This window comes from Musca autumnalis, unplaced genomic scaffold, assembly GCF_047663935.1.
Source record: "Musca autumnalis isolate F117 unplaced genomic scaffold, ASM4766393v1 scaffold_2, whole genome shotgun sequence".
Lineage (NCBI taxonomy): Eukaryota > Metazoa > Arthropoda > Insecta > Diptera > Muscidae > Musca > Musca autumnalis.
In genome coordinates this window covers 35,500,975-35,525,135 of record NW_027411755.1, presented here as the reverse complement: position 1 = coordinate 35,525,135, position 24,161 = coordinate 35,500,975, and the positions used below count along the sequence as shown (strand labels likewise).

At 35.5% G+C, this 24,161-nt stretch overlaps 1 protein-coding gene across 2 annotated transcripts in view; it reads left to right on the top strand.

The window, feature by feature from the left end:
• The first annotated feature begins 16,611 nt into the window (after positions 1 to 16,611).
• stai (stathmin) overlaps positions 16,612 to 24,161 on the top strand; it is a 517,066-nt gene continuing 509,516 nt past the window's right edge. Inside the window, exon 1 of one of the 2 annotated variants that reach the window (XM_073967539.1) lies at positions 16,612 to 17,304. The gene's annotated coding sequence lies outside the window, so the exon portion shown is untranslated. The remainder of the gene's footprint in view (positions 17,305 to 24,161) is intronic. The other variant, XM_073967532.1, reaches the window with a different exon arrangement.

The following is a 24,161-nucleotide window of genomic DNA, read 5'->3' as shown; positions in this document are numbered from 1 at the left end:
TACATAATTTCGAAACGAAATGTCGGAGCGACATCGGATCGATTTCGGTCCGATTTCTTAACGAAATCTGAAGAAAATCCTTGGGAAATTAGGAAAGGAAATTTCTTTCCGACATTCGTTCCGAAATCGGAAGGAAATCGGTACAAAATCTGAACTATTTCCTTTCCGAAAAATCGCTTAGAAATAGGAACGAAATCTGAACGACTTTGCTTCCGAAATTGTTCAGACGTGTCGGACATCAGACATTTGGCTGGGATGTTCCAACCCAGCAAACCAATCGTACCGACATCGTAACGAAATCGTAACAAAATTCGGACGATACGTCCGATATCTGATCCGAAATCGTAACGATATCTTAACGAAAGTTGTATGAAGTGGTTGACATAATTTCGGAACGAAATGTCGGGACGGCATCGGATCGATTTCGGAAAGGAAATTTCTTTCCGACATTCGTACTTTTTGCTATTCGTTTTGTTCGCACTCAAGAATGTAAACAAAACAGCAAGTTCGATCAACGTGGGTTATGTTTCGTTTTGTATTGTTCCTATGGAAAATACGAAACCATTGGAAATGTTTCATAAAGTATTTTTACGTACGCTGACAAGTCAGACATGACTTCAAATACTTTTGTACGCAAAATACTGTCGAAAGCAGCCGTTAGTCGACAAAAAGATGGTAGGTATCAATCTATGTCCTATGAGGACTCTGCTTGACTCCAAGTAAAGAGATTTGCAAAAGTATCATCCTGTGATCCCAGAAGGAACACTTTTCAAAAACCCTCCAATTCATTACCTCAGAGAGATCTATGTTGGTGAGGGATATACTGATAACCTCCCCCCCCCCCATACTCTATTTTGAAACATTTGCATGTTACTTAACAAAGTTTAATATGAAGATACCACTGGCATTCGGCGTCAGCATTCGCATCGCATCCAAGGTTTACCATGACTATGTTTCCCTTCTCGCCCAGTAGCTCCTGCGTGACCTTTAATTTTGATCAAAGTGTACTGTCGTTAGCCTGAAGGTAAAATTGGGTTGATCCAAAGCATATTAATAGAAGGTAGGTACAACAACTAACAAATTTACAAAAACAACATTGTTGTTATTGAAAATAAAATGTCAAAGAAAATATTGAATAACGAAGACATTTTGAAAATCCTCTAAAATAAAGGGTGTCCAACTAGAACGCAATTTTTAAATCATCCGCGTAAGTACATTAAGAGGCCAATGGGTTAAAATAAAATAAATAAAATAAACCACACTAGGTGTTAGTTATTTCCATAAGCTTTCAAATGATATCCACTTTACAGTAATCGGTTCAGTAGAACCGGGTCTAACCCGATTTTTAAATCTGGCCTTTCGGGTCGAATTACCGGCGAACAGGATTAGGGATAGATAAAATCGATTTCGGTTAATCGATTATTAGCTGCAAAATTTCTAAAAGTCGTAGTCGACTATTGACTGTGCGAAAACCGTATAATCGATTATTCTTAATCGACTTTCGAAAGACGAAGTCAACTATTATTCGTCGTAATATATTATTATTCGTAGTTGACTATTAATCGTGGTCGATTAATAGTCAACTCGTGGTCGATTAATAGTCGTACTTGACTATTGGGTGTGCAAAAACCGCGTAATCAACGGTACTTTTTGTATACACGGATCACGGATCGCATCAACGAAAAGGGTCGATTATAATCGGTTTTCGGCGATTAACGAATAATCGAAAGTCGACTTTTAGCACACTCTCAAATAATCGACTAACCGAAAATCGAGTTTAAGTTTTTCACGAAAACCGTATAATCGAAAACCCGATTATTGCATTCCACTGCGTATCCCTAAACCGGATCCGCCGCCAATGAAAATTATATTTTTTCGTAATCAGCGCAACAAACTAGAGCTGGATAAAAATCGATGGCACTATCGATAAAATCGATTATTTTTAAAAAATTAAATATCGATAGATAGTTTTTCCTAGTTAGTTTTCGATATTATCGGGACAAAAACTCCCAACCTAAATTCATTGAAATAAATAGAAATTTCACTGCTTTTCGGTTTTGTGTGTGCGAGAAAGTAAGTCCGCAGTCACACGTACTTATTTTTCTGAAAAGTAAAATGTATTTTTTTAGTATTATTTTCTTTAAATAAAAGCAATTGTTCATTCTCCTTTACATTTCTGTGAACTACTTGTGCAAACTGTCAAGAAAAGCATTGAAATTTCTGCCATTTTCATCTCCAAATTAATGGTGTTGACAGCTTAACGATAATATCGATAGCAATCGATATTTTAAAATAGTATATCGAAAATATATAATGTTGGGAACATCGATGGTCAGCTCTACAACAAACCCTACCTTCATACAAAAATTCAAAAAAATCTTAGAGTTTGGGGTCGTTCCCGTTGGGTTTTCGGTTACACTTGTGGGATAAAAGGGCTATTTTTGCACAAAATGACTCTAACATGGAATAACTCTACTAAACACGTTTTTTGGGGGGACAGACCGGATTACTTAGGTTATTTTAGCAGGTTTTTCTGAATATGTGCATATTTCCCTTATATGTGCATAAAAATTATGTGTTTTTAGAACATCTATATCTCAAGAATAGTTCCTTCTAGGAAAAAATTATGAAGACCAAACTTGTAGATAATTTTTCTGTCTACAATATTTACTTTAGTCACTATTTGATTAGATCAACCGTTTTCAAAAAATAAATCCGAAAATCTAAAAACTCTTAAAATTTGAATTTTGACCCCGAATAACTTTTCTTGCACACATGGGATCGATGGGGACTTTTAGTACGTTGCTTCTAATGTCAAACCATAGCTCTTCACCAAAATTTAGCTTTGTGGGAATTATTGCTATTTCAATGTCTGTTTTGACTGGGTTACTATTGACGAAGCCATCAAGATGGAAATCGTCCTTGTACCTGATGATGATTTTATCGGCAAATCAGCATCAAACTCATTCGTGTAGTGCTCCATTTTTACTAAAGCTGAGTACACATTGCCAGTTTTGAATGACAGCTTTGTTGGTGCATGCTAGTGTGGCCGTTCATTTTTGTCATTCATCATGCAACCACAACACATTTTGTGGTTGCTGGACGGTTGGACAGTTATCGATAACTGCGAAATATCGACATTCAAAACTGACAATGTGTACTGCTCTTAACCTCGAACCTTCTACTAGCAAACAATAACAATTGTTCAAATGTCAAACAATGACACTTCGAATGGTGCCAAATTTAAAAATTGCATTCTAGTTAGGACTCCCTTTACAACAAATTTACAAAGATGTCAATATTTGGTCTGTTCCTTTACTTTTAAAAATGGTAACAGTGGCGAAAAATGGTAAAAGTGGTGAACTGCCATATTTGGTCTGTTCCAGAACTGCAAGAATCTACTAATTTTTACTATTTTTTCCGATAACATAAAGAAAAAAGTGTTATCGTAGTAAAAAGTAGTAGCTTCTTGCAGGTTGTGGAACAGAGCAATTAATTGTATGCTTTTTAAAGTAAAGGAACGCTTTGCAGGTTAAAAATGGTAAGAAATGGTAACCTCAGGTACGTAAAGGAACAGAGCAAAAGTCAATTGTGAAAAATTAACTGTAGAGGGAGTTAACCTCTGTTGCTACGATATCATAGCAACATTCTGTTAAACGAAAACTGTTACTCATTGGAATATTGACAAGAAAAACATTAAAACTCAAGTTTGACTGCATTCGCTTTTGATTTTTTCATTGAATGAACAACAAAAAAGAAAAGAAATAAATTTCAGCCACAAAACACGACGTTAATGTTTTCTGCCGCGAGAAATGGGAATCAAAAACGATTGACATTGCTGTTATCAATTCCAGTGAGTTGGGTAGCCATCTGCAACCAAAATGTGGAACTATTAGCATATGTTTTTGGAAAATGCATTTTTTCTAGTCTTTACTTCTCTACGTTTTTGAAATTTAAATCAAAATGTAAATATAAAGCATTCAGAACTGTCGTAGGTCCTTTTTATTATACTTTAAGATGAAAATAAGTATTTTATGGTAGCAATTTTCGAAGTTTAAAATTTCATTTTGAAACCCCAATTTACAAAAAAACTAAGAATACCTTTTATAAATATGACTTGGGTTGATCTAACATTTCACAAGACCTCAAGATGATATGGCTAAATCGGCTACAGAATGGAATCTGCAAGCCTTTGAAGTCCAGTCAGGACTAATTTACGCAATAAACCATACGACAGAAAAATATACGCAGCTAATGTCAACAGCGTTAAGGGCTCATTTAACTTCCTGTCTTGGGATCGTGTGTTCGCTAAGCTGTCTGAGATCAGGTGTCAAAAGTTTGTTCTCTGGTTAAGTTAGTGGAAGAAGGGTTTGTGAGATGTTTTGAGCAGATTTGAAGGGCAGCCGTGGTCCAATTTTTTGGAACATCATGATGGAATCTCTTTTGCGGGAGTTAGCGACCACTTTTAACAACTGTGCGTTTGCTGGTGACCTGCTTTTAATGATTGAAGGTGAGCTTCGTGTCGAGCTGAACCGTCTTGGTGAGAAGGTAATGGGTATGGGGAGCGATCGAGTGGGTATTGAGATGGTGAGTGAAAATATGTGCTGATACTGCCTAGAGGTAGGTTGGTCCATAGTCCTCCTCCCAACTGTGACGTTATAAACAGTTTATTAATTAAAAACACTTATCATTAGACATAAAATACAATTCAATTCTCAGGTCAATACAAGACGTCGAAGTATTTTGTGGGAGATGTTTTGAAAAGCCAGGAACAGGACAATCGATGATGAATACGGGGTTGAACGTTGCATTGCATTTTACATTTCCTGCCACATGTTTATCACTTGAAGGATAAGATACGCCTAAAGAGAACTATTGACTTTTCCCTACAACACTGTATAATCCTTCAAAAAAAAAAAAAAGAATATCAGTTTTTTTTTTAACTGAGACGTGTTAATAATTTTTAAAAATTGATAGATGAAAACTGTTTCTTCTATCGGAACCTAGCGTAAATTTATGTAGATACATTTTGGCAAAACCCATTTTAACAAAATTTGTTAAATGAATTTGTTTGCCAAGGTCAGCTTTTGTCTGGTTCTTCTTCGAAATATGAATTTAAAAATACATTGAGAAGTTTTTGTCTGTCTGTCTTTCTGAGTTATGGAAGTAGGTAATATAAGTATGTATTTCAATATGTGTCATCGAATATTCTGGGAAACAAAGAGGTATCCCAATCGTACATACACACTTATTGATAACACATTACGCCAGGTAATCTAATATTGATCGCCTTTTTTCAATCTGAAATTTCCATTTTAAATTAATTTTTAATAGCAATCATATTTCAAACATTGTGAATTGATTGAAAGTGAAATTTGTTCGCCATCATAACATTGAATGTTAGAGATTGCTGCTGTATGTTGTTCGGGTGGTGGCATCCTTTTGGCAGCGTCAAATTGAACTGGATCTCTACGCACTTTTTACGCATGGTAAGGCAGACAGACGGAAAATATGGACGAACGACTGTTGTTATCGTAAATACATTTAACCAAATTGGGTGTTAGGCAAACTGTGGCGGCATATCAGAAATGATTACTGGAAAACTTGATTCCAAATAGCCAAAGATAAAAACATGGAAATCTAAAGACTACTAACTAAAAATGATCCGCTGACAACCAATAGCGTGGCAAAAATCTAATAGGAATAAATAGGTTGAGTATCAAGTTTACGCATCAACCTGTCTACGCCCATGTTTGTGGTGATGAAATCGAATAGAGCAAGTGTTTAATGGAAACACAAAACAAGTAATTGAGGCGCCTAAAGTTATTTGAACTACAATTGATGCCACAAACGGCCAGCTCCACCTAAAAGGGGAGAAATATGCCATGCCATCATGTATTGAATATGGTAAAGAGATGAGACTAAAGATTCCAGTTTCAACAATGATGCTCCTAATCAAAGATACACACAATCAATGTCTTTCTATGGTTCGTAGCTTTTAAATACGGTCACGTAAACGATATTAACCGCTTTTGGTGATTTGATTTGTTTCAATAAATGTCAGCTATTATTTTTTTGGTATGAAATGTTAATTTTTACTATGAAAACATTTTTAATCGGGAGAAATTAATTAGATGGATTTACGAGGAAATTTCATATGTGAAAGAGAAATAAGGTAAACTGGACAAATTTTATATTTCAGCTGGAGAGATGTGTATATGGTAATTTAAATAGGGTCATTAAGGTCTAATAAATTTGTTAATGTTTCCTATATATACATTTTATACATCTAACCATTGGCCTTACACATTAATATATGATAATATTAATAATTGAACCATGACCTAGGCTTAACTTGGTTTAAAATATGCACTTATAAAGGGACCTCATTTACCTTGCGGTATAAAGATTTTTGCAAAGATTTCTCCAGTTTATTGCAACAAAACTGTGTGGCTATTGTGGGTTGTATATAACCTTTTTTTTAAGTCCCGGGCCACACTAAAATAATTTCACTGACATTTTGATATGAAATTATGCGTCTCTAGATCGACGCCATAGTGGAGTAAAATCATACAATTGCTGTAGTGGGGAATTCGAATTAAGAACACCTAATTTCATGAAATTTTTTAATGAAATTCACGCTAGTATGGACCGGGACTAACATATTGTTAACTGTGTCCATCCAGGTTTTCTTTTTTTATCTTGCCACATGGGCAAATAGTCGTATACTGTTTTTGTCGACTTTGTCCTTAAGGGGCTCGATTTCTAGATTAGCTCTGATTGTGTAATTTCTAGTTACTTAATTTCTGATATTTGAATTCTGTTCCATTTGTGAGTGTCGGAACGTAAGTTGAGTTGAAAAATGCTAGTTTTGTATCTTTAGATACTTCTCTCTTGCTGATAAAAATTCGAATCAGACTGTAGTAGAGACTTGCAGTTGCTGATATTCTACGATTGAGATCCCTGTCTACTTACTACTCTTCGCTACCGCGCCAAGGTAGCAAAAATGTTCAACTAGTTTTAGGGGTTACATTCCAATTTATAGTTGCAGTTCACATTTTTTTTCGTCTGGTAACCATTGTTTCTGTTTCCTTTATGTTAACGCATAGACCCCGTCTTGTCATTTCGTTTTCGAAAATTTTCATATTTTGTTGTAAGTTTTGGGCTATTATCAATAGACTAACCCCCTGTTTTTGTAAAAGTTTTTATTCTTCTCACACGAATTGTCAAATTTTGTTGATCGATTTACTCGCCTCAGCGCAAATGTAGAGTTCTGATTTTTAAAAGACGAATTCTTAACTATATATGGAACGCGTCTACGAAAGATTAGGTCCGCATGTCATCTGGGGGCTGAGCTATGGATGCCTAAATTATTACGAATATAGACGAACGAACAAAAAATAGTTACAAAAACAGGGGGTGACATTGATGAAATGCATCCTCCAATTTCCGATATTCAATGTTCGAAATGACTCCTTAGACGTTTTTATAAGCTTTGTTCCTTTACTTTTTTAATGGTAATGCTTGGTTTACATTTAGGAAATCCACTCGATTTCAACTGTCAATTCCATTGATTAAACGTCAAACGAAATCCAATGGATTTCAGATGAGTTTTTATTTGACGTATACGCAAAGGAATTGACAGTTGAAATCGAGTGGATTTCGTAATGTAAACCAAGCATAAGGGTGGTAAAAGAGAAAAGTGTCAAAGTTGCTTAAAATTGCTCTCTCATGAACATTTTTACCAGAAAAGTAAAGGAACGGAAAAATGGTATATCTGGCAGCAATGTCAAAAAGAAACATAAAAATCAATTTTCGCCTTTTATTTCACAGTTTTTAATTTAGTTTTGTCAGCTTTCGACTTTTTCTTCTGTTTATCGTCAAATTTTTTTTTTCATTGTGAAATAATCGTCAAACAAAAGTCGAAAAATCAGTTCTGCCATTTTTTACCTGCAGAAATTTTGCTGGTAGCCTGTGGTAGAAGAGAAGGCCATATCCGCTCTCACTCTCTTAAAAATTGCTTCCAGTTTTGCCACTTTTCGGGGTTAAGGAACGCTTTGCAGGTTAAAAATGGTAACAAATGGGAGAAATGGTAACCTCAGGTAAGTAAAGGAACACAGCTATAATGTCGTTCATTAGAATTATAAAAGCTTTGTTCCTTTACTTTTTATACCCTCAGCATTTATGCTAACGAGGGTATATACACTTTCATACGGGCAAAATGTGCCTCATCGAAATAATGGTTTTAGACACCAAGTATGTTTGGACGAAATGTGTTTCAGACAATTTGGAGTCGATAGAGCAATGTCCGTCCGTCTGTCTGGCTGGAGCGCACGATAACTCTGCAACGGATGAACCGATTCGGTTCAAATTTTGCCTTTCGTAACATTTTGCCCAAACTTAGTTTAATTTCGAAGATGGGTTATATCGGTCCACTCCTTCCGGTACCTCCCCCACAAAAGTTCGAAAAATTTGTGCGTACGATAACTCTTGAAGGTAGTAACCAATATGGACTCAATCGGTCCTCTCTTTCGGGTACCTCCCACACAAAATTTCGGAAAAGTCCACCTTAGGACCTGCTCTCGAATCGCTTTGATTTTTGTTGCAACAACTTGTATTCATTGCCCCCCATACGACGGTACAAGTTTCATCAGGGCAAGTCCATACTTCCTAAGAAAATAGCCTGAAAGATGCAAAAAGCGCCTCTAACACCATATGTAGTGGATGGAGAGCAAGATAACTCTTGAACGGATCTGCCGATTCGGTCCAAAATTTGGCCTATTTTGTCCAAACATAGTTTAAATTCGAAGATAAGCCATATCCACTCCTTCAGGTACCTCCCCCACAAAAGTTCAAAAATGTTCGGAAAAATTGTGCGCACGATAACGTTTGAAGGGAGTGACCGATGTAATCCATACTTTGCACATCCTAATATATCTACCAGATATAGATCAGGTTCGAATATGGACTATGTATATTTGTCTACTCCTTCTGGTACGTCTCACACACAATTTCCGGTAAGTTCACTTTCAGACATGCTCTCGAATCACTTTGATTTTTGTTGAAGCGATTTGCATTCAGGGGCAAGTCTATATTTCTTAGGAAAACACCCCGAAAGGTGTAAAAAATCCCTATGTCACCATATGTGGCTGTCGAAGAGCCCGATAACTCTCGAACTGTTCAACCTATTTGGTCCAACATTTGGTCTTCTGTCATATAATATCCAAACTTAGTTTCATGGGGCAATACTGGTCCACAACTTCCGGTACTTCTCCCCAATATTTAAAAAATGTCACTAAAATGCTAGGACGATATCACTTGAATAGGGCAACCAATTTGGTCCAAACTTTGGATCTCCTAATATTTTGTCAAAATTTAGTTTAACTTCTAAAATGTCCCATATCGGTACCTCCCCCACAAAGGTTCAACATTTGTGTCTAAGTGCAGTTAATTTCTAATCCACATTTTTGTCGGCAAGTTGAAATGTCCAAAAAGGGCCACAAAATTCTAAAGAGACCTTAAATACATTCGATCTGTCCGTAGGTGAAAGTTTCACTTCACATTGGCTGAGGGTATATATGTACATATCTGTCGGCAAAGCCGACTGACTATTTTTTAATTGTCATATTTTTAAATCTGCAAAAATTAAATTTTTTATACCCTCCACCATATGGAGGGTATAATTAAATTTGTCATTCCGTTTGTAACACATCGAAATATTCGTCGGAGACCCTATAAAGTATATATATTATTGATCAGCATAAAATTCTATGTCGATTTGACCATGTCCGTCTGTCCGTCCGTCCGTCCGTCTGTCTGTCTGTTGAAATCAAGATACAGCTCGCAATTTTAAAGATAGTCAAAATTTGGTACAGAAGTTTTCATTACTTGCAGGATGGTTGGTATTGAAAATGGGATATATCGGTCCACGTTTTGATATAGCCCCCATAGAACGGTACCTCCCGATTTTCGGTATTTTTAAGATTTTAGCTTCATTATCCTACCAAAATGGCTGAAATTTGGTACGTAGTCTTCTTTAGGGGTATAAAAAATTCCCCCAGAATTTTGTCGGTATCGGTCCACACCTTCATATAGCCCCCATAGAACGGTACCTCCCGATTTTCGTTATTTTTAGGGTTTTAGCTTCATTATCCTACCAAAATGGCTGAAATTTGGTACGTAGTCTTCTTTAGGGGTATAAAACTTTCTCCCAGAATTTTGTCGGTATCGGTCCACACCTTCATATAGCCCCCATAGAACGGTACTTCCCGATTTTCGGTATTTTTAAGGTTTTAGCTTCATTATCCTACCAAAATGGCTGAAATTTGGTACGTAGTCTTCTTTAGGGGTATAAAACATTCCCCCAGAATTTTGTCGGTATCGGTCCACACCTTCATATAGCCCCCATAGAACGGTGCCTCCCGATTTTCGGTATTTTTAGGGTTTTAGCTTCATTATCCTACCAAAATGGCTGAAATTTGGTACGTAGTCTTCTTTAGGGGTATAAAACTTTCCCCCAGAATTTTGTCGGTATCGGTCCACACTTTCATATAGCCCCCATAGAACGGTACCTCCCGAAGCCCCCATAGAACAGTACCTCTCGATGTTCGGTATTTTGAACGTTGTGGCCTCAATATTCCACCGAAATGGCTGAAATTTGGTATTTAAACTTCGTTGGGGTACTCAAACTTCCCCTTTAAATTTGTCGGTATAGGTCCACGCCTTCATATAGCCCCCATGGAAAGGCACCTCCCGATTTTTCGTATTTTGAAGGTTGTGTGTTCAATATTCCACCAAAATTGCTGAAATTTGGTATTTAGTCTTCAATGTGATATAAAACTGTTCGCCAGAAATATGTCTGTACAGGTCCACGCCTTCATATTGCCCCATTTCTGACTAAAATTCGTCGGTATAGGTCCACATTTCGATATAGCCCCCATAGAACGGTACCTCCCGATTTTAGTAATACTGATGATTGTGACGTCAATATCCAACCGAAATGACTGAAATTCGTTATTTTGTCTTCCAAGAGTTATAAAATATTCCAGAAGAGTATTATCAGTATAGGTCCACGTCTTCCTATATTCCCATAGAAGCATACTTCTTGATTTTCGGTATTTTTTAAGTTTTAGCCACATTATCTTACCGAAATATAGGAAATTTGGTATTTAGTCTTCTTTGAGCCTAAAAACTTTCCGTCAGAAATTTGTCGGTATAGATCGACGTTTTGAAATAGCCCCCATAGAATGGTGCCTCACATTGTTTTACCGAAATTGCTGAAATTTAGTATTAAGTCTTCTTCATACACGAAAGGAAACTAATTATTCCATTTTACTTCAATACAACTTGTGGTGGAGGGTATAACAAGTTCGGCCCGGCTGAACTTAACGCCGTTCTTACTTGTTTTATTTGTTTAATCTCCTTGAGCAACACTACCTGCTGATACACTTTTACTGATTATTTTCGTCTTTATTAAAACTAATTTTGCTACCTAACCAACCAACATGCAATACTCATTTCCTTGGGCTGTGTCTAGGTCTTGCGTTAAATTAATTCATATCAATTAGGCCAAATCCCCCCATTCATAACTAGCTGTTGATCTAATAAATATTTATAAATTATACAACCTATTATGTGATCGTGACATAGATCGTGCGTGAGAAATGTTACATGTTTTACTTTTAGTTATGTAGTCTGCAAACGCAAACAACAAATCCGCAATTAAAAGGAAAACTACACAAATCTTAATTTCTAAAAGGCCCATGGGAAAGAATACAAAGTGTTCAAAGCATTCCCTCTTGATAATACTTTCCATCCCTGGTATTAAATTGATTCTCTCACAATTTTAATTTACCATCCACAAGAACTTGTATCTCAGAGAGCTTTAATTGGAAGATGTTTTGTTTTTGCACTTATCCGTTGTTTTTGTTCATTATTAATTCCTGCTCAATGTCTTTTTTCGTTTGTTTATGCTTGTCTTCTTGTTATTCTTTGGTTGTTGCTCTTCTTTGTTCGCTTTCAATGTTAAAACGATCGAAGCACATCGGAGCATAAAAACAAAGAAATTAAAATATGACAATTGCAACAGGAGGAAAAAAAGGAATACCACACTGTGGGTTCAAATTTGGATTTGAGAATATATGGGTGAATATTGCGAAAAGACTTGTTTTGGAGATCGAAAACGGCAAAGTGCGAAAATGGGTTTAAATAAATATTTTTCAGCTTATCCTTTTTTGTAAGACAAGTTTATGCATTACTTAGCGATGGGTCATTTTGGAAGAGGTTACATATCATTTATATGAAGAAGTTTTTACGGGAAATAGTTTTTTTCCGAATGAAATATTTTTCCTGAAAAATATACATATGTATATCCCTATTATACATCGAAAATAGGAAAAAATATAAAATGTTATATGGAATTTGACACTAACATTACAGCCCAGTTCAGTCAGCCGGGTATTGCTGTTACTTTTATATTGTTCCGCCATGAGTAAACACTTCAACAGTTCTCAAACAACTGACTATGGCTGACTTCCGAAACTTCAGTTGCTTTGTATTCGTGCATGAAACTAGGGGTTCGTAGATCGAGTTCCCTTCTACTGGGATTTCATAAAATTGCTCTAGTATGGAACTCAATCTAAAGGCCTGGGTACATAAGCTGCCTCGCCTGATTACCTTGCTTTCCTGCTTCATTTCTGACATAATAAAAATAAAAGAATAAAGAAGGGCGAGCAAATTTCGAATTGGGTTGGCCTTTTCTTTTTTATTCTTTTATCAGAAGCAAGCAAGGCAAGCAGGCGAGGTAGCTTATGTACCCAGGCCTTAAGAAACCCTAGTTTCATGCACATATAAAAAGCAACTGACGTTTCGGAAGTCAGCCTATATTTTTCACTTCTATCGATTTTTTTTTAAACTAACGGGAATTATCGTTACATTGGCAGATTACACATAAACAAAAAAAACCGGTTTAAAGCATTTTTTTTCTTAATAAACACATTGGCCCACGGGAATGAAAAAAAAAATAGGGGACACGACTAAAATGTATCAAAATCTTAATCTTAAATCTTAATTTATTCTTGTAGAATAACTCGGCCTACTACATGTAAATAATAAATTTTGAAATATTAATGAATATCAGTGTTTTTTTGAGCACAAATATGTAGAATATTTTACTTTGATTTTAGAGCCTCGCTTGCTTATTACGTTTCTAAGAATTTATTTTTTTTCAATATTTTTAACCTTAAATGCGTCGGGACACAGAACCAAGTCTTTTCGCAATATTCACCCATATATCCCTAGCGTTGATTACCTCGATTACAAGGTCAAGAAATGCCCTTATCAGATCAAACCATGGCAGAATTACCAAGGTAGTGGTATCACACCAGCTGTTCGAATATGAAATGTCAAAACCCTTTATAAAAACAATTATTTTTGTTGTAATTTCCTAAACAACATAAAGAAAATTTTGACATAACATATTCAAAATTTTACGATACCACTACCTGGGTAATTGTGCCATGGATCAAACCAAATACTTAGGCCATAACTTAGACACAAAACTGTAATGGAAACCTAACATGGAACATCGCGCTCATAAAGTAACTGTTACATACTGCATACAGTGAATGTCACTGAAAATTATGCAACCTGAAATAAAAAATGTAAACGGTGATAACTTGGAAACGAGTTAAGATTTTTTAATAATTCAAAAAAAATTTGTAGACTGAAAAGTTGTCTTTAAGATGGCATACAAAAATATTCAGTTTACAGTACTGTTATATTAAAATTTTACCAGAAACCAAAAAATTTACATTTTTAAACTGAGCATTGAAAACGATGCACCACTATAATCGATTAATGATTTCCAAATATTTCGCTTTTTATGCCATTTTGGTAATCAGAATGGTGAAACTTCGAAATTTTCTACCATAAAATACTGTTTTTCATCCTAAACGTTTAATAAAAACAAGTAAAAAAGCATCAATCGGCTTTGCCGACAGAGATATACCCTCAGCCTGTGTGGATTGAAACACTTTTTTCCCAAAAAACTTATGAATTTAGGGTGGGATTTTCAACCTTCGAATTTCATTTAATATTCAAAGAAATATTACGATATCCAAAGTGTGGACGAACGCAGTATTCGGTTCGAGCTATCCAGCCACTACATATGGTGCTATAGGGGTTTTCTCAAGAAGTATAGACTTGCCCTTGAGAAAAACTTTTACCGTCGTACTTGAGGCAGCGAGTGCAAGTTGTTTCAACAAAATCGAAAGTGATTCGAGAGCAGGTATTAAAGTGAACTTTTTCGAAATGTTGTGTGGGAGGTACCCGAAGGAGTGGACAAATACAGTCCATATTCGAACCTATATATCTTAAGATGTGTAAAGTATGAACCAAATCGGTCGCTCCCTTCAATAGTTATCGTGCTCACAATTTTTCCGAAAATTTTTGAACTTTTGTGGGGGAGGTACCTGAAGGAGTGGACCGATATGCCTTAAACTAAGTTTGCACAAAATATTACAAAGGCCATATTTTGGACCGAATCAGCAGATCCGTTCGAGAGTTATCTTGCGCTCCAACCACTGCACACGGTGTCAAAGGAGTTTTTTTGCACATTTCAGGCTATTTTCTCCGGAAGTGTGGACTTGCCCCTGATGAAACTTGTAACATCGTATGGGGGGCAGTGAATACAAGTTGTTACAACAAAAATCAAAGCGATTCGAGAGCAGGTCCTAAACTGAACTTTTTTCGAAATTTCGTGCGGGAGGTACCCGAAGGTGTGGACCGATTGAGTCTATATTGGAACCTCATCTAAGTCTGGTAGAAATTTTACAATGTCCAAAGTATGGACCAAATTGGTTACTCCCTTGAAGAGTTATGGTGCGCACAAATTTTCCAAACATTTTCGAACTTTTGTGGGGGAGGTGCCGGAAGGAGTGGACCGATATAACCCATCTTCGAACATAAACTAAGTTTGGACAAAATATTACGAAAGCCAAATTTTGGACCGAATCGGTTAATCCGTTCAAAAGTTATCGTGCGCTCCAGCCAGCCATACAGACGGACGGACATGGCTAAATCAACTCCAAATTGTCTAAAACATATTTCGTACAAACATACTTGGGGTCTAAAACCATTATTTCGATGAGGCACATTTTGCCCGTATGAAAGTGTATATACCCTCGTTAGCATAAATGCTGAGGGTATAATTACCTACGAGAGTTCTGAATGCGTTATATTTACATTTTGAATAAAATTTGTTCTATTTTAGAGAATTTTCAAAATGTATTTGTTTTTCCAGAAAAAAATTATTGGAACGAGCCTGTTATTCAATATTTTCTTTGACAATTAATTTTCAATAACAACAATGTTGTTTGTGTAAATTTGTGTTAGTTGTTGTAATTCATGCATATACCTTATATAAGCTTTGTGCCTTTACATTAAAGTTTCTTCAAGTTTTACCATTGTTAACTCGGAAAGCGTTCCTTAACCCCAAAAAGTAGTAAAACTGGAAGCAATTTTTAAGATAGTGAGAGAGGAGAGAGTGCCAAAATGGCTTTCTCTTTTACTATATTCTGCTCGACAAATTTCGTTGTGTAAAAAGTGGAAAATCTGTCATAATGCTGATTTGACATTTATTTGACAATTAAGACAAAAGGAAAAAACAAAACTACGCGCTTTGTCAAAGCAAAATAAAAAGAAATAAAATAAAATAATTAAAATTTAAACCAGTGAAATACAAATAGAAAACAGTGAAATTTATTTTGTTTGTTATTTTTTTAAGCATCCATGTTTGTTTTTTGACATTGCTGCCTGATCTACTATTTTTCCGTTTCTTTACTTTTGTACAAAACTTGTTACGTGAGAGCAACTTTCACAGTTTTCTGAGAGAAGATAGAACTTCTCTCTTTTGCTACTTTTACTACTAAAAAAGTAAAGGAACAAAGCTATAAATTTGCCTTGAACACAACTACATATGTTTACCGGTTACTGATTGGCTGACACGCAGACTTTGACATTTTTTCCATTTTTTGACATATCTGTAATTTCCGTTCCCTTTTATTTTGGAAAAAATGTGTATGTGGAACTCATTTTCGTCGGTATGTTCTTTTGACAATTTTACCATTAAAAAAAGTGCAGGAACGATGCTAATAATTGCTGAATTTATATCCCGATCTACGTCTAAAACGCCGTTTTCAATAGAGCTTTTTGTGGGGTTAACCATCTTTATAAGGATTTATTTGGGCTTATGTCTCGTTTAGGGACAGCTCCGGATCGAGCTGAAACTTTTAGCATAGTATATATAGCTATATAGTCTTTCTGGAAATGTCCATACTTCCTGTGATACGGCTCTTGACATTATTTTAGCCCGATCCGAGAGGTGCCCCTAAGAGACTTGTTCCCTATTAATTGATGTATTTTAAAAGTCAAATCCTTATTGATGATCATTATTTTCAAAATTTTCAAATATTCACCCACTGTGCAGATCAGCAATACCAATAACAAAAGTTCTGCAAAAGTGGTGCTTCGTTCGTTTTAACGATATTCTCAGATCATCGGCATGTAACAGTGTGTGCACATGTACATATTTATTCTTTCCATGCAAAAAAAGTTTTGTTTATTTTTTTGCGATTCGCTCAAGTTGCGTTGCCGATGTTTTGCCGTGGGATCACAACAAAACCAACAAAAAACTTTTTTTTTTGCTTTTTTTGTGGAAGATGAAATGGAGTCCAACAAACAACATGATCATTGTTGTTGCTGTTATTATTGTCATCTCCTCTTTTTGTTTGTTGTTATGTTTTTTAAAAAGAGACACAGCGAGAGAGACTCTTTAATGGAGATATTTTGCAACTTTGGGCATAACAACAAAATTCAATTCGGGGATCATAACGTTGTCGGACGCTGTGTTATCAAGTCGTTTAATACGGAGTTTCAATTTTCAAGACGTGCCTAGTTGCCTTTGAAAAGGAGTTCAGCAAAGGAAAAAAAATAAATTTCAACAAAGAAATAATTGAGTGATCACAGTTAAAGAAAACATAACAAAAAGTGATTTCAATTTGAAATTGAATTTCAAATTTTTTTAACGTGTAGGCGTTGATCGCTGTTTTAAAGTGTTGTGCTTTAATTAATTTGTGTGTAAATCGCAAAATCGTCGTGTAAAGCGGAAATATCGCTTAACTTTTCTTTGTTTGTAACGAACGTGCAAAACAACTGCGACTTTACTTTGTGTGCCATTTTGTCCATCATCTTCCCCTCATTTGCTTGTGGATTACATTTTTTGTCTGCCTGTTTCTTTTTTTTGTGGTAAGTTTTGTTGCGTTGTTTAGTTTTTTTTGTTGCTTGCTTACAAACCTACAACAACAACAACATCACCATCTTCTATGTTTTTTCATTCCCTTATCTTTTCCCTTTATTGAGAAGAGTTCATGTAGGTCCAATTTTTTGATTTCTTCTTTCTTATTTGTCTTATTTGTTGTATACGCGAATAGCTTTGTTGTTGTTTTTATTGCCAATAGTCGTGTAGCTGTTCTTTGTTTTGATGGTGCAACGGAACAACTCTAGTTTAGTAAAAACTCTCCGATTTTTTTTGAAATTTTTCCAGAGGTAGATATTGTTGCGCTGATCATGGGAATGTATAATTTTCTTGGGGGACGAGTCCGGTTACCCGGTTTTTGGACCCGAAAGTCCGGGTACAAAACCCGGGTTAGACCCGGCTCTACTGAACCGATTGCTACAAAATGGGTATCATTGGAAAGCTTATAGAAATACCTATCTAACAAGTGGTCATATACTTTACCCAAAGTTAACTCGGTGTGGTTCAATGTTGTCTTCCGTAGTCAAATCTTAGGGATCACTATGGTTTTTACGGAAGAGGTCTCGAAAATTTATTTTGGCTTAACTCTAGTTTAGTAAAAACTCTCCGATTTTTCTGAAATTTTTTCCAGAGGTAGATATTGTTGCGCTGATCACGAAAATGTATAATTTTCTTGGGGGACGGACCCGGTTACCCGGTTATTGGACCCGAAAGTCCGGGTTAGACATGGCTCTACTTAACCGATTGCTACAAAATCGGTATCATTGGAAAGGTTATAGAAATCTAATTATCTAACAAGTGGTCATATGATGGGGTTAGTTTCAGGTGGTCGGGTGATATAACCCAAAAACTGATTTTCGGACCCTGATTTTTCCATAAAACCCTCAAAAAGTCGAAAATGGGCCCATTATGGGGTCCCATTTAAAGTAAGCCAGATTGTAGCTCACACTTTAACCTTTCCAAAATGGTGCTATATGTTGTAATACCTTCCTTGCAAAAATTTATTAAACAGAAATATTGCTTAAAAGCCCACGATTTTTGAAAAAAGTCGAAGTTTTATTGAAAAAAAATCTAGCAATTTAAGTTTTCTGAAAAATATATTGTTTAAAATTCAGGTTTCTGAAATTCTTTTAAAAATTCACGTTTGTATCTGGAAAAATATTTTTTTTAATCACGTTTTCCGAATAAATAATTTCAAAAAACGCACGCCTCCCTTAAAAAAAACATTTTTTTTTTAAACTGTAAAACGAACTTTTAAATAAATTAGAGAACCCACGTTTTTTGAAAACTTCTTTATTTTTTGGAAGAATATTTTATAAAAAAATACCTACTCTTTTTTCAAAAATTCTTTCTACAAATACCTAAACGATTTCTTCAAATTTAAAAACAACAGAAGAACATTATTTAGAATGATTTTGAAAAGATCTACGCTTTTTGGAAAAAAAAAACAATTTAAAGAAATCCACGTGGTTTGAAAACACAGTTAAAGGCCTCGAAAGTTCCACAAAACAATTACTTCGCCTTAAGTTAAACATATTTATTAAACTCGAATCGTTAAAAATTTTGTTATTACAGGTAAGTCTTGTCCCCCTGAACACACCAGTATACAAAATATGTGGGGAAACTTTGCTTTGAGTAGCCGGCCTTCGGACTGGGATTTAAGGCATTCTGCTATTGACAGGTGCAAATCTTGGGAATGGGATCAACATTTCTTTTATATTGTAATTTTTTCTCTAAAATGACGGCCTTCGTCCGTGGATTTCTCTAAATTGACGGCCTTCGTCCGTGGATTTAAGACTTTCTCCTATGGACAGGTGTAAATCTCGGGAATGGGATCAAAATTTCTTTTAAATTGTAAATTGTTTCTAAGAATCCGGCCTTCGCCGTTGGATTTAACTTTCTCCATACATATATACTGGTGTGCTCGGGGGGAAATACTTACCTGGAATAACAAAATTTTGACAAGATTTGAGTTTAGTGGTGAAAATGCCACCAGGTGGAACCTAAAGGAAAGATATGCCCAATAATGTTTGAAAAAATTAAAAATTAACGTTTATTTAATAATTTTAAAAATTTTCCAAGTTAAGAAAGTTAAAAAAAAAAAAAAAAAAATAGAAAAATCCACGTTTTCTGATTTTTTTTTTGGTTTTTGAAAAGAATATATTATTCTTATAACAAATATTTATTAAATAGAAATATAGCTTAAGACCCACGTTTTTAAAAAAGACATTCTTTTAAAGTCCACTTCAATTTTTTTTAAAACCCACATTAAAAAATAAGAAAACGAATGTTTAAAAAATAAATATAAATAAATAAAAAATAAAATAAAATATTATTTTTAAACAAATGTAAGATTTTTAAAAAATTTTATTTTTTAAAAAATCTACGTCTTTTTTAAAAATTTTATTTTTTGTTTGTTTTTAAATCTACGTTATTTTTAAAACATTGTTTTTTCAATCAACATTTTTTAATATCAATAAAAAAATATAAAACGTTTTTTTTTTTCTTGAAATTTTATTTTTACAAAATTCACGTTTTTTGAAAATATAACTTTTTAAAAAATCCACGCTTTTTAAATATTAATTAAAAAATACAAATTATTTAAAATATTATTTTTAGAAAACTCACGTTTTCTGAAAATATTATTTTTTAAAAAATCCTGGTCTTTAGAAAATATTTTTAAAAATGCAAAATATTGTTAAAATATTATTTTTAAAAATCTAAATATTGGAAATATTAAATTAAATATCCAAATTTAAAAAATATTTTTTTTTAAATCTAAATTTTGAAAACATCTGTACATATAAAAGAGCTTAGTGATGACTGAGAAACTTGGAATTTGGTATGTAAATTAAGGTTGGGAAGTGGTGCTTCTAAAAGGAGACGGAGACGTAGGATTGAAGTAGTTTTGGAAAATCGTACTTATGGGAACGAAAAGTTATAAATGGTACTAAATTTGGTACAATGGGGAATTGGGTGAATTAATAGAGTAGGATTCAGGTAGTTTTGAAAAGTCGTATGGGTACGAAAAGTACTAAATTTGATACAATTTGGATTTAGGTGAACGGATAGCGGTGGAATCCTGCAATTTGAAATTATGATTATTGTAGCCCTGTTGCATTAAGGAAGTTTTAAAAATTGGTACTTATGGGTACGAAAGTTCTAAATTGTTCTAAATGTGGTACAATTTGGATTTGGTTTAACGGATAGAGCTGGAATCCTGAAATTTGGAATTATGATAATCTTATCTTACTTGTGGACACGAAGAGTACGAAATAATAATATGTTTGGTGCAATTGGAATTGGATGAACGGATACAGATGGAATCTTGAGATTTAGAATTACGATTACTGTAATTATTTTGTATTTATGTCAGTGTATGGTTGAGATACATATGTCGTCGAAATACGTACCATAAGTATACGAAAAGTACTTAATTTTACTCAGTTTGTTTTTGGGTGTAGGGACTGTGCTGGAATCTGCATTTTTTGGAGTTAGGATGAGTATTGGTGTGCAACGTTGATCTCTCTCTCTCTCTGTTAATGTGTAAGGATGAGATATGGCTGATCTTTTTGAAAATCGAACTAAAGGTTTGCGTACAGTACTAAAATAAAAATAAATATTTATTTAAAATTGGTATTAGTGCAACAAAATTTTCAGTTTTTGCAGTTTCCATATTAAATATTGTTTATTTTTTATATCCTTTCCGCATACAAAGTTGCGGGCACTTTGCTAGTTATTCTTAAAAATCCACTTTTTTTGAAAATATAACTTTTAACCAATCCACGTTTTTTTGAAAATATTATTTTTAAAAAATCAACGATTATTTTAAAAAAATCCATAATTTTAGAAAGTGGTATTTATTTCTAAAAAATCCACGTTTTTTGTAAATAATATTTAAAAAATAAACGTTTTTTTGAAAATAATATTCAAAAACCCAACGTTTTTCAAAATAATATTTGAAAAAAATCTACGTTTTTAAAAATTGTATTTTTAATATATTTACTGAAAAAATAAATTGTTGTTTTTTTGTTTTAATAATTTTTAAAAAATTTCCGTTTTTTTAAATATTCTTTTTGAAGTGCACGTTTTTTTAAAAAAAATACATTTTAAAATGTGACGCAGGGGATGAATGATACCTAGCAACGGTCTTGACCGGCTTTAACATGGCAAAGCCCAGGATTTATCTTGGTCCCTCTTTCATCTCAAGTGGACACTGACCTCCCCGTGGTGTCACCTGGGGAACTGCCTTTAACACCCGTTAAAGGTAGTGAGCTAACATGTGCCGCGCGTTCACCCATAAGAACGTTAAAAACTTGGGTTTGGGCGTCGGGTTAGTAACCCTCCCCTAGAAAAAACATCCTACTATGAAAAAACGAAAGAAAAGAAAAACAAACCCCTCTAAAGTTGACGAACCCCGCAAACGTTTTAAGGACCATGATCTGCGAATCTGCACCTGGAATGTTCGCACTCTTTATAGAGAAGGTGCAGTCTTCGCATTGGCAGACGTACTTGAAAAGTACAAGGCCGATATTACTGCCATACAGGAAATACGATGGATTGGGAAAGGCGTCACAACAACACCTAAAGGTGACGCACTGTATTATAGCTGCCATGACGTAAAGCATGAGTTTGGTTGCGGATTCGTAGTTAGTCGGAGACTAAAACATCTGGTATCCAGCTTCACCCCAGTGAATGAAAGACTTGCTGCAATTCGAATAAAAGCTAAATTCTTCAACATCAGCTTTATTTGCGCTCATGCTCCCACTGAAGAAAAGGACGAACAGACCAAAGATATATTTTACGAGCGCTTAGAAGAAACATATGACCGTTGCCCTGCCCATGACATTAAAATCATTCTAGGCGATTTTAATGCCAAAATTGGAAAGGAGAATATCTTTGGCCCAACAGTCGGGAAATTCAGTCTCCACAGTGAAACATCTGACAATGGCATGAGGCTGATAGACTTTGCAGCTGCAAACAACATGGTAGTTAGCAGTACCAGATTTAATCATCTCGATATTCATAAGGGCACCTGGCTGTCTCCAGATCAATGAACAAGTAATCAAATTGATCATGTTGTGATAGATGGAAGACATTTATCGAGCGTGTTGGATGTCCGATCGTTCCGAGGCGCAAACATTGATTCGGACCACTACCTTGTTGCAGCAAAGGTACGTACCCGTCTAAACGTTGCAAATAAAGCACGAACAGACACAACGCGGAAGTTGGACATCGATAGGCTGCAAACACAACAGATAGCCACAGCATATTCCACTCAACTAGCCCAATTGCTTAACGCGAGCACTCCTTGTCCCGATAACATAACAGCACAATGGCAACATATTGCCCACTCCATGCAAACAGCCGCAAAATCCATACTTGGATTCCAGAGACCTCCACAAAGGAATTCATGGTATGACCAGGAGTGTCGTGCTGCTACCGAAGAGAAAAATGCGGCATATAGAGCTACTTTACAATCAGTAGCAACGCGTAGCGCACGAGAGAGATATCGGGAGAAAAGGAGAGAAGAGAAACGTCTTTTCCGCAAGAAAAAGAGAGAAATGGAAAAGCGGAAGTGTGAAAAAATCGAGATGTACAGGAGCCAGAATGAAGTCCGAAAATTCTACCAAAGAGTTTCACTGACAGATGGCTTTGGTACAGGCACATCCTCCTGTAGAGACCAGCAAGGCAATCTGGTAATAGATACAGATAGCGTGCTCAGGATATGGAAGGAACATTTCTCCAATCTGCTGGTATCCAATAGTAGCGAAGACGATGATACCACAGATCCAATCCCAGAAGATGGTATAGAATGTATACCGCCCGGCCAAGATGAGGTAAAAACAGCAATCAACCGGCTGAAGAATAATAAAGCAGCAGGAGCCGATGGCTTACCAGCCGAGCTGTTCAAAACCGGAGGCGACGCGCTGATAAGGTGTATGCATCAGCTACTTAGCACCATCTGGCAGGAAGAACGCGTACCCGACGATTGGAACCTGAGCATCCTATGTCCCGTCCACAAGAAAGGAGATAAGACTGTATGCTCCAACTATAGGGGCATAAGTCTACTCCCTATTGCCTATAAGATAGTGTCAGGGATACTGTGCGAACGAATAAAGCCTATGGTCAACAAGATAATTGGACCATACCAATGTGGCTTTAGACCTGGCAAGTCCACCATTGACCAGATATTTACCCTGCGGCAAATCCTAGAGAAGACCCAAGAGATGCAGATCGACACATTTCACCTTTTTGTCGATTATAAAGCAGCATTCGACAGTCCCCTCCGATCAAAGGTATTCCATGCAATGTCTGAATTTGGTATTCCCGCAAAGCTCATCCGGCTTTGTAAGATGACTCTAACTGATACTAGGTCATCAGTTCCCAGCAAAATAAATTGGAAGTAGTGCAATGTGGACTAGTTCTGTCACGGCATGTTTTGATGCAGTTCAACTGGAGTCGTGAAAAAGGCACTCCAGTCCTCACATTTTAACCGCATTTGGATGCAATCCAAAGAATCACATCCACTTGTCACATTTTAACAACATCCGGATGCAGTTCAACGGAGTCGTGAAAAAGGCACTCCAATTCCTCACAATTTAACAGCATCCGGATGCAGTCCAAACGGAGTCGTGAAAAAGGCACTCCGTTCGCTACATTTTATTAGCAGTTGTTAGAGATCCCTATATGTACATAAATCAGATTGTACATCTCTACAGGCAGCGGCTTTCATTTTCCAAAAAGAGATAAGCGTGTTAACATGTCCAAACATTTGTTAATACAAACTAAATAATATTTAATATTTAATTTGTGAACATTTTTCCGGCAACTCACCAGAAGAAAA